The sequence below is a fragment of the Halyomorpha halys genome, unplaced genomic scaffold (genome assembly GCF_000696795.3).
Source record: "Halyomorpha halys isolate HHAL.00 unplaced genomic scaffold, Hhal_1.1 Scaffold43.1, whole genome shotgun sequence".
NCBI lineage: Eukaryota > Metazoa > Arthropoda > Insecta > Hemiptera > Pentatomidae > Halyomorpha > Halyomorpha halys.
This window is the reverse complement of record NW_027106553.1, coordinates 191,153-203,421: the sequence shown is the minus strand read 5'-3', so window position 1 is coordinate 203,421 and position 12,269 is coordinate 191,153.

Genomic DNA, 12,269 nt, shown 5'->3' with positions numbered 1-12,269 from the left:
ATATACTCAAATATTAAATACTGCCTTATTGTGCTGTTCTTTGCTTCAATAACTATCTAATATTTATAATACGTAAGTTGAAAAAGTATGGCTGCTAAAAATGATTTACTATTTCAATATTGTTATAAACTTAGTACAATAACATTTTTACATATTTAATTTTGTTATTTAATTATACTATTCATTCGTGAAATTATAGTTTACACTGTCATTCATATTATTAGGAAATGTTGGTATGAATGGCTTGAGATAGCTAAAATAAGAAATGTAAACATTTGATTGAATATTTTCAATTCGTCTTGCAAAGACTACCCTCAATTCTTGTACCACCTATAATCCAATCAATTACCAATGGTTGGATTATAAAAATTATTAAAAAAAGAATAAAAGTTTTTTAAACTAAATCTACCCTAACAATATGAAAGTAGCTACCTTTCATATGTTTCCCCTAACAATGAAGTTTCAAACATATTACTATTTACATAATTATCCTAACAGTGCGGTATTTTGAATTATAGCTAAGGATAAAAGGGATGAATAAAGAGGATAAAATAATCAACATTTCCCTCACTTAAAGTATGAAGCTATGACTTTTAATTTTTGACATATTTTGATTCAAATGTTCTAAAACCCGATATTAATCCATTTTTGGCATCAAGATACAATCTTATATTATAGCTCATTACAAAGAGCAGTCATCAACAGCAAACTCTTATAGCCTAAGGCAGAGAATAATAATAATTAGAATAGAACAGCCATTTCCTACGCCAATTTCAGCAGGAAAATTGTTAGATAAGGAGAGTAGAAGCTTACAGGGGCTCATTCAGTCGGATGGACACTGCTAGGATTGTTTTTCTACTGTAAACTCCTTTCCTATTACAATATAAAAATTGACCTGCGTTGCTCCTCTCTCCCCACTTATGATTCATCTCATGTCACAATATCAATTTATTTCCATAAAATCTTTTTCTCGAGTTGCAAAACATTGATAAAGAAGTTTAACTTCAAAATAAAAACGAGGTATAACACAAGATGTGTAAAATGTATCTGTAAAATATGTCTATTCAATGTCAGTTAGTTTTTATGTTTTATACTCCTGCTTTAATTTAAACTACTTAGTATCTTTTTACTTTAGCTCTCATGAAGAGCTGCTAAATTAAAATGCGTTTGTTATAAATTTTTGTCTATATTTTTATCAATGAATTTAGCTTTTACTGTTCTGTTTGCAGAAAGATGGTATGTGTCAAAAAAGTTGAACAAAATAGTTAAAAACTATTTCCTCATAACCAATGTTTCGCTTTAGTTTTTTGGGCTTCATCAAGCCTAAATGAGCAAAAGATAGATGTAAACTATGATAAAGCTATAACAATATTCATAGAAAGTTGTGAAAAAGTTAATGAGAGATATTTAAAGAGGGGATTTCAATTAATTATTATTATATAATTGGATTCCAGATATTAAGAATAAATTCAAGATCTTTTACATTTAATTTATTTTCTTTTTATTGTATTATTTTCCTTTCCTAATATCTACATGGTCAGAGCTGGCTTCGTGGCTGTGATTATTGTTTATTATATCATTACTTGGGTCTGTACGATTTCTATTATATGTATTGGGTTTTTTTTTTTTAATTTTTGTAGATTCACATTTACATCTAAGTTGATAAATATCATTGATAGTGATCATTTTGGGGATTGTGTCCTTTATTTGCCTCCACCTCACAGGGTCATAGGCAGTTGATGTATTATTTGAACTGTATTGTAAAACATCGTAAGTTTTTCTTATTACTTTTTTGGGGAACAGCATGAGTTGACTTCCTCTTTTCATTATTCCCTACTGTTCATAATCTATTTTGTATTATTTGTTTTGACTTGAAGTAATTTTGAAGGTTTACTTTTCCAGCTTTCATTCCACTGTTATAGGAGTACTTTCTCATGTTTCACCCAATAGATTAAAGGTTAATCTATGTCAATTTCTTCAAATTCAAATTTAAAATATGCACAAAGATATTATGAACATAACGTTGAACTAAAAACAGGTAGAAAAAATGTGGTAAGCCACCATTTTTTGAAAATATTTTAAAAAATGCAATAATTCCAATCCAACAATTCTGCACTGATAAGTATAAAGGATTTAAGTCCAAAAAATGTCGATGTTGAATTAAGCTTTATCGAAATTCTCTGTCGATTGGTATAAAGGATTTAAGTTGTATATTATGATAATATTCTGGTTAAAACTGTTTTGAATGAACAAGTTTTTATACAGAATTTTTTTTTACTTTTATTTTTCATCTCCTGAAAAATCAAGAATATGGACTTATAAATTCTTTCACTTATCAGTAGAGAATTAAAGGTTATAAACAAAGTCTTGAGAATGGGCAGGTCCTCAAAACGACCAGAAAAATATACAGTAGATGGTCTAACTACTTGTATTGTGTGAAAAGTATATTAAAAATTGATGAAATATACTTGATGATACAAACATATTAAAATAGGTGTGCGTTATAAAAAATTAAAATCGAAATTTATAATTTTTAAGAACAAAAATCATATACATACATTTTATTTACTTATATTAATTGATTATTGAGGTGTTCAGTTGTATAACATGTTAACAAAATGAAAACTTTAACAATGTTAAATTTAAATTTTTTAATTGCAATGTTTTACCTTCTGCCTGATCATATTTCATGGTGAATTCTACTAGTATTTGTTAAAAGTGTGATATAAAAATTTATTTTTTATTGCATACAAGTTGCTCTGTGGCAAACTGCGGATCTATCGATTGTAGTTCATTAGCTGTTGTCTTTGTTTTTGTACCACTTGTGAGCACTTTGAAGCCAGTATTCTTTGTTCTTGCTAAAGTTTGAACGTTTTCTGTTATATAATCTTAACAAATAAAACATTAAAAACATTTTATTTCTGTCCATGAGTTCGACAGTATTAGTCCATTAATAGAAACATTAATACTTGCATTTTGAGGAAAAGATGGTTGGAGATACAGTTTGTGAAGAACACAAATAAGTAAAATTTATTTATTGGTGTTAATGTTTCGGCCAGAATGTAAGGCCTTCATCGAGGCTAAGAAAAAAAACAAATATAATGAATAAAAGGAAATACAGAATAATTGGACACAAAGAAGATATCAGATGATGTAGGTACATTAGTAGTATTGGAGAAAATTCATAGTGTCACATTACAAGAATATTAAAATTGAATGGGATTATAGTTATTATATTATATTAGTTATTTATTATATTATATTATATTAGTTATTTAGATTATAGTTATTAGGGGTTATACTAAAATTAAAATTATATGAAGAAAAAATAAAGATATTAAAAGAAATTTTTCAATATAAACTATCTTTCAATATTTTTTTTTTTAGCACCTCTTCCCTCTGTTTCCTTATTCTCTCTTCCTCACCCACTTAATTAATTTGTGTGCACCAGATCTAATTACTGTTAATTGTATTACTGACTACTCTCACCTTATAAAACTTCATATAAAATTCCTTAATTTTGTCCTTCTTACATATTTAAATTTTTCTTTATAACTTTTTTTTTACATACTTCAATTTTTAATAATTTTCAGTTTGTGCATATATTTGTTTAGTTTTTCTTCATATCTTTATCTTAATTTTTTTGTTCTTTCCTTCTTAATTTAATTTTACTATATTATCATTCAGTTTCAAAATTCTTGTAATATGACACTATAAATTTACAATTTTCTTGTAATATGACACTATAAATTTACTCAAATACTACTTATATACTTATATTATCTGTTATCTTCTTTGTATGAGTTATCCTGTAATTCCTTTTATTCATTATAGTTCTTAGCCCGAATGAAGGCCTTAAATCCTGATCGAAACATTGGCACTAATAAACAGATTTTACCTATTTGTGTTCTTCACTGATCACACCCCCTACCATCTTCTCCTCATATATAATCCATAGTTGATTATTAATTAACAGATCATTGGTTATACTATTAGTAATATAGGAGTTAACAATCATAAAAGCATAAGTTAGTATTGCACAAGATAATGAAGTAGTACCTAGAACAAACTACAAGACTATTATTGTATTTTTTTACTTTAAAATATAATAAAACACTTACCATAACTAAATGTAAACATTATAATCTTAAGCAAACAATTTTTTTTAAAGATCAAAGAAGCTGGTGGTGGCAAAAACTTGAACTGAAAATTCATTTACCAAGTTATCTTAATACCACCAAAGGCCTGAATTGTTGATTTATTTATTCTTTATTTTCATAAGGAGTTTCAAGTTATATTGTGAAATTAATTACTAAAAAATTCTCTGTATAATTTTGGCCAACTGCAGTTTCTCAATACTTTTTTTTAGTAATAAAGTTTTTATTCTAAACAATGAGTTCACAATAGTACCTAAATAATAATTTTTGAAGACAAATATTAATTTCATTATAATTCTATCTGCACTAAATCTGTTTCCCTCTCCTTAAAGAATGATTTGTAGGAGAAGCCTATTAAACATTTCAGTTAGAAGATATATTTAGTCCTCAATAAAACTGAAATGATCAGCTTTACTATTAATGAGGCCAACATTGCCATGTTTTTAAATGAGAAATAAGGAACAAAAAGTTTGTCCAGGGAGAAGATAAGCTTAAAGCAAGATCCACTGACCGCAAATGCAAAGTACTTACAAATGCTTGGTAAACAAAGAAAGTAGCAAAGGTCGGTTTCCACGCGCTTGTTGTTCTTTTGACATTTGTCGGCTATATTCAATTTTCATTTAGATAGGAACAAAAGAAATGAAAGGAATTGTAAATATGAGCAATGTAGGTTGTAGATAATAAAAATTAATAGAAATAACCAATAAACATAACCCACAAAATCAACTTTCGCTTTAGATTTTTTCATAGATATTTGAGGCGTTCGGTCGTAAAACATGGTACCTGAAACTGTTCATGAATTGCAATTATGAACATCATCAATTTTTGTTTGTAACTGATAGATTGTTACAGTCATGATTGTGCTGTGGCACTAGCTCTGGTTTGATAGTTGATAGTACAATTAAAATCAGTGAAGCAACTGTCACGTTAACTAGCAATACGCCTTGACTGTGAGATATCGTTCAGTTTTCGTTATTATAATCATGACATAATTTACTTTCACGACAGTAAAATTGTTCATATATATTTGTCCAAAAAATTAAAATTGTATCAGCCCCTGACCCCCAAAATAATACGCCGAAACAAAGCTGCCCAATGCTCCAAAATTATATCCTTCAAAGGCCTCAAAATAACTCTACCCCGGCGTTCATCTACTCATATATTCTAAAGTTCAAATAATCTGTCCCGGACCCTAAAACCAAATCTGACGCGGGTCCCAAAAACATTTCAGCCCAAATTATGTTCATTCCAAGCCTTAAAAATAAATCTATCCTGGGCCCCAATAATAAATAAGTCAAGGAACAGGATAAATACTCAAAAGAATCCTCATCGTTACAGCTGCAGCCAGCACTTGCCTCCTCAACACTCCTCGGTTAGTTTAGCCTAGTAATTATTTCAGTTAAGTGTTTATGAATTGTTAATTTAATTTTCAAACCAATAATTTTTTTGGGGGATTAGTTATTGGTTATTTATTTGGTGCTCGACAATAGGACTTTGAAAATTTTTAAGAAACTGACGATACATCCCAGCAGAAGCTGGAATCTCTTCGGGACATCATTGGACTGACCCCTATGAAGATTCGATGGAATATTAACAGAATCTGGTGTAATCCACCTTTAACTTGAGTTCTAACACTTCAGGATAGAGGGAAATAATAAATTTGATTAAGATCACTAATACTTGAGGTATCTGGAAATATTTGTAATTAGGTGAAATATAGTTTACAATTTTATGTTTATTAAAACCTAAATTTACACCTAATTATGTTTCAATTTATAATTATACGTCTAGATTAAAAATTAACGTAGATACATGAAGCAGATTTACATAAACACAAACATAAAATGTTCTTTATGTAAAAGTTAGAAGGAGAAACAAACAAGAATATCCTTATAAACACGTTTTCAAATTCAAGGATAAGAAAAAATTAATTCTGGTTCACGCTGACAAAATCCAAAGACGAAGAAAAGATAAAAACCGCAATAAAAATATAATTATTGTTCTTACAGATGAAATCATTAATGGCTGTAATACTGACTCTACTATGGGCTATGAAAGAAATAAAACTTCTCTATTACAAAAAAAATATATAAAAACGCGGTCTTTGTTAAACCACATCATCCTACACCAAAATGAAATTTACAGCATAATAAACATTACTTTTAGAATAACAAGCAAAAAAACTATTCAGAATTCTGCAAGATAGTCATGCTCCATTCAAACACTTTAAGACGAACTAATATAAACTTTAAATGTAACATAGATATCAAGTGATTTAGAAACTATGGCTAACTACTAAAATTTTTGTTTTCAATTAAAAATTCATTACATTATTCCTTTACCCTTAAAAACATAAGAGACTGATTGATTTGATTATATTTGTAGCTGATGGTCTATGCTGAACTACTGCATCCACCAAAACAGCTATGGCCCGGCATAACGCAATCTACCAGCAAACACGAGAACTATTACGGACATAAGGCAAAAGCCGTATATTAATATTTGTGCTATTTCTCATATATACCTTAATTATAACATGTGACAACTACATAAGATATTGTAATATTCGTAATTGTATTATTTGAATTAATAAAGATTACAATAGAATCTGCTGATCTACTGAAAGCTAACGTCTTACACGTAGTATTCCTCGAAGGCGTTCAATCACTTTAAGATTTAACTAGGCAAACACAAGATTTAATAAAAGGAGAGCTTCATTTCTTTACATATCAAAACAATAATGAGGTTATAAAATGAAAAGGATTCAGTATACACCACCAGCCGAAATGGTCCCTCCCCATTCTATTCTATGTGAGTCACCCGGCTACCATGCCTCTACTTTATAAACCGCCTTCAGCGGACTATGTATCTTCTCTTAAAATGCCATCCGGTAATACAAGATATGTTTTTATATATGTAATTAGGCTTAGTCTAATATGTATATTGTATTTGTTGTAAATAAAGATATTAGGAGGTAGGAAAAAAAGAAAGAAAGGCTTCAGTGTGGGTTCCCGCTAATCGTAAGCAAAGGCCAGGTATTTACTTCGATCATACTGATAACATAGCTATATACACTCGCAGGGCATGAACATTGCAGAATTCATGATCTAGGCAAGAAAAGCTGCCCAACTTATCTCACACGAAATACAAGATACAAACATACACATCAACTAAAATATTGGACGCTATCCCTTTCTCATTAAAGAAAACCCCCAACAGAGAACCGAAAAAACAATAAATAATCAAGAAACTTCCCACTTACTTTGGCAAGAATCTCTCTCACCTCTCATTCACCGCACACATAAAACACAGGGTCAACATCATATCGACTCAAACCCGTAATCTTTTCAGCAGGGCTGTCACTCAGACTCAAACTACTTATGTACAAACAATACTGAGACCATTACTTACTACTCCTAAACGCTATGACCTAAGCTCAAAAGCCCTGAAATCACTTCAATGGTACCAGAACAGCATACTTCAGAAGATCTGTAGGAGCACTATACCTGAGAGACGTAACATAACACACATTCACAACGAACCACAACTGGAAACAGTACAACGCTCATCACACGGAGAAATACAAAGTTTTTCGATAACCATCGCGCTTCCTCTAATCCTTTATTCCGTTCACTCACCCCATCCCCCCTTCCTGCGAGGTGGCAGGGTAGGAAGGGCACTAGAAACCCTATTAATATTACCCTTCATTAAGTCCTTTCTTCTCTCTCTCTCCTCCTTCCTCCCCCCTCCCCATCTGCCACACTCTCTTCTTTTCTTACTATTATTATTTGATTATTTATCTGCTCACATCTAATCATCTCGCGAAGGCCCCTACACCTCCAGATATTATAGTAAGAATTTTCACAGAACGCACATCTCAATACATAGATAAGTTAGATGAGACCTTTAAATACCCACGGCAGAAAAAGGTAGTATTCTTTTTGAATTATGTTCTTCTTCACATAATGCATTTTATTAATTCATGCATTTTCCTTCTGTTTTAGAGGGATCAGAAAAAAAAATATTCTCGGATATCACTTCCTTAGGAGGCAGAGGATAACAATGTTGATAGTGGATCAGCACATTCTAGTGTTATACTTTTGAGAATGTACATTGCCATTTCTTTCTCTGCCTTCTATGGGTCTCTCCTCCTTTCTGTATCTCATCTCCTGTCGAAAGTACGTTAGAGGACTATCGGCTGACACCCATAAGACTCATTCTGTCAACTAATCAACGAACTGCATAACCTAATTAGGCAAGCATTGTCGAGACATTCTGGTTAAGAGTACCTGACATTATTAATTGGATTCAGATAATTTTTCACAACCTCCTCGACATATTTGTTATCCATACCTGCAATTACTAGCAACACTGTAACAATGCATTTGTTTATTGTATATTGCCACATGAACTAGTATTATATGATAAGAAAAATGTATAGAAAGATAATTGAAGTTTTATTAAAATCGACCATTATTGTAGTAATTCAGGACTGTAGATGTTGAAGAACTTTGTATAGCTAATTTAATTAGTGTAGCTAATTAATCGCAAGAATTGTTTAGTCACAATTGTCAATACACCGCCTTTCGTAAAATATGTTGTTTTATGTATTGTGAATGATAACATTCATAGAAATAGTTCTACATAACCTATAAACGCGATTTGAGAACCTGTGCAATTGTGTTAAAACAATACTCAAAGTGGCTGTTGTGCTTAAAATAGCTTAGAAAGGCTATTATAGATATATATCGAAGTAAATTATCTATAAATATTTAGATGAGGGTAAATAAGGTCGGTGATAAATGGGAGAGCTTCTAGTGTAGATTTGCAAATCAATCACCGGATCAATCCGGACAATTGTTCGGGAAATTTCCCCACTTGATGTATCGCCAATATCCTTGACAATTCGATACATAATTTAAAAGTCAAGAACTTTTTAACAACCCAATATAACTAATTAGTTTTATCAAAACACAGCAGCTGATTTTTGAGAATTGTTTATTGCCAATTAATAATTATCAAAGGCGTTATTGAAATTACATCCTTAGACATATAAAAAATGTGATAAGGAATCGAATACATATTTTTTCAAAACGTCTGAATAAAATACGACTATGTTCTAGTTGAAAGCAATCAATAAAAATATTCTGAAAAGTTAAAGATTGATAAATTTAGTAGTGCACGATGTTTCATACGACGAGGATGATTTATTCACATATCGATGCTTAAGAATCCTCGAGGATGGTAACCTCGATCTGCAGGGTAAGAGACCTCGGTACTGCATATGAAATGGAAGGTATTCGGTTCTAGGATTTGTAGGACAGGGACAAGAGGAGCAATATTCGTCCGCGGCTAGGCATATAGGAATTTATAAGGAAAAGGAAAATTCTAAGGAGATATCAGAAATTAAAACACTTCAATGTTAGAAAAGAGTGATATAGAATCACAACCCACTAATATAGCATTGATATAACATTGATTAAATTATAAATTTTTTCATCAGATCTTTATTATTAAAACAGAATAAAAACATAATTCAACTGGAGATATTACTTTTTTCTACCAAGATAATTGGATAGGGGGTAAAAACTTATTTGATTAACAAAGTTACCGGTGGCGGGTCCATATTTAGATATTTGTGCCTCCAAGTACCTAAATAGTGAAATTAAATTTAATACCTCCAAATTGGAGGTGAGTATTGTTACGGTTGTCATGGTGAAATAAAACCACTGGCTAGATCTGTGTAGACAAGAGGTGTTACGGTTGTCATGGAAAAACAAAACACGAGCGATATGTTCTGACGAGTGGGATTTGTTTTTGTGAAGGCGACAAGTTGATTTTGGAACACGTTACGATTGTTCAATGTGAAGTGGTAATAGTTTAAAGGCCCTCTGTCTTTACTGTTTGAACCGGAATATTACCATATGAAAAATGTTGTCATATATGTTTTGTTTTTCAAAATTATGGTGTTACTTTACTTCAATAGACGGTCATTAACACTAGAAGTGGGGATAGTGGAGTGCGTAGCAACGAATCTTCAGCACGTCCTGAATAGGAGAATTGCACCATTACATCATTGGAGATTACATCTCTATAATTCTGGAGTGGTGAGACGGTGACCGGAAAGGAAATATCGGACAACCTTATGTTCGGCCAGGAGTGCACCCAAGGACTACGTGGAGTTTGAACTGAATTTTATTTTGTTTTTTATATTTTATATTCACTTTTATACTCTTTTGGATAATAATGTAAATATAGTTATTAATGTTAAGCATTTAAGCTAAGATTAAGTCAACCTATAAGTTTTAATTGTTTTATTAATTGATAAGAATTCTTTTTTTTTCCTTTTTCATTCTCTGTATATATATATATTTCTTCTTATTATTAAACTTTTGTACAAATAGTTCTGCTGTTCTTTCTCTGCTTTCAACTTGTTAATTTACTTATGTTTTTTTTGTTGTTGTTCATGGAATATTACGATAATTCAACAGGTGGGTTGAACACCCCTAGGTTTTCTGTTATCTACATGTAAAGGTATTCGCCAGTGGTCATAATTCAACAATTGTTTATATAGTGGTATATTTTAGCTATATTGTAGGCATAATGCTTCGGGGTTTTCGTTATTTCCAAGAAAAAAAAAAGGCGCCTAAGGAGTAATTCTTTATTGTTTTATCTTTTTTTCCTTTTGCGATTATATTTATTTTTTTATTATTTTCCTTTAACTCACCCCCTTCTCCGCTGAGTGTGGGCAACTATAAACGATAAACATACAACTACGGATAAGTCAAAATTTGCAGTTATAGTATCCTCCGGATGATATGGGTCAAAGTTCATTGAGCCTACTTCTCGCTTTGCAAAGAGGAACTGATGGAACATCTTAGAAGGAACCTTATTCCTTCGAAGATATCATACTGTTATACACGGGATCCTTCGATAGTTATAAAATGAAAACTGGTAATCTTTCTTGTTAATTGGACATATCCTGTTGTATCCGACTGCGTAGGTACTGCCACCCAATGAGGCATGATTATATAATGAAGCATCAAGAGTCTATAACAACTTGGAATAAGGAGTACAACATTTAGGAAGTAGCTCTAGTCGACGAAATTTCGGTAAATTAAATAAAAAAGTTTCTAAATTTGGTTTTTGAGATAATCGTCGTATCTATTAGGAAATAATTAACCATAACATTGTAATTTCCAGATTCTTGCATTTGTTATTGAACCGAGAGTTAATAATTAGAAATAAAAAACCAGTCTCAATCACGAACCTGTTTATGTTGAAATTTTATATTGAACATTCTATTTAGAGTGACTTTGCATTAAAATGTATCTTAGCGTTATAAATACAAACTTTTAACAGTAATTTTATAACTGCAGTTTTATCCGTCATAAATTTAGAAAATACGTGCCTGTTGGAAATACATAAGTTGCTACATGGCCAAGTACAGCTGATCGGCTGAATAAAACCTAAAGTTTATGTAGAAAAAGAAAACAGTCGATATATATATATATATAAATGAACTTATTTGATCTTTGACTTGAACCATCTTACACATAAAGCTTAAGATCAATTGTGACCACAAAGTCAACGGAAGCTTTTCATTCAACGGTTACTCCTTTGTTCCTATGGGTCCTAGGATGCTATGGAACCTTTCTCAATAAACTACCATCTAAAACAAAGAAGTTTTTTCAATAGGAACTATAGTTTCAACAAAATCTTTAAATTTATTAATAATATAAATTGCTTATAGCTGAAGATAAATTTTATAAAAAATACGGAGTATTTATACTAAGCGTTTGATTCTAACAAATGATTTTTATTTTAAGTCGTAGTTGAAAAAATTGTGGTGACGCAACAAGGACAGGTTTTATAACAAATAAAATTATGTAACATACAGTGAGCTATCAAGAGAGTGAATTTTTTCTATTCAAGAACATGAACAGATAGAATAGAATTTACATGGTGATGTGGGTCATTCTCCTAATTTGGTTCTATTTAGCTATCAAAATTTATTGAAAATTAAAGTCAATTGAGGCTTCTTTTTTTTCCCTTTAGACAATGCGTCTTGGTAATTTATTCTCTGAACCGTGTACACAATTAATATTATAT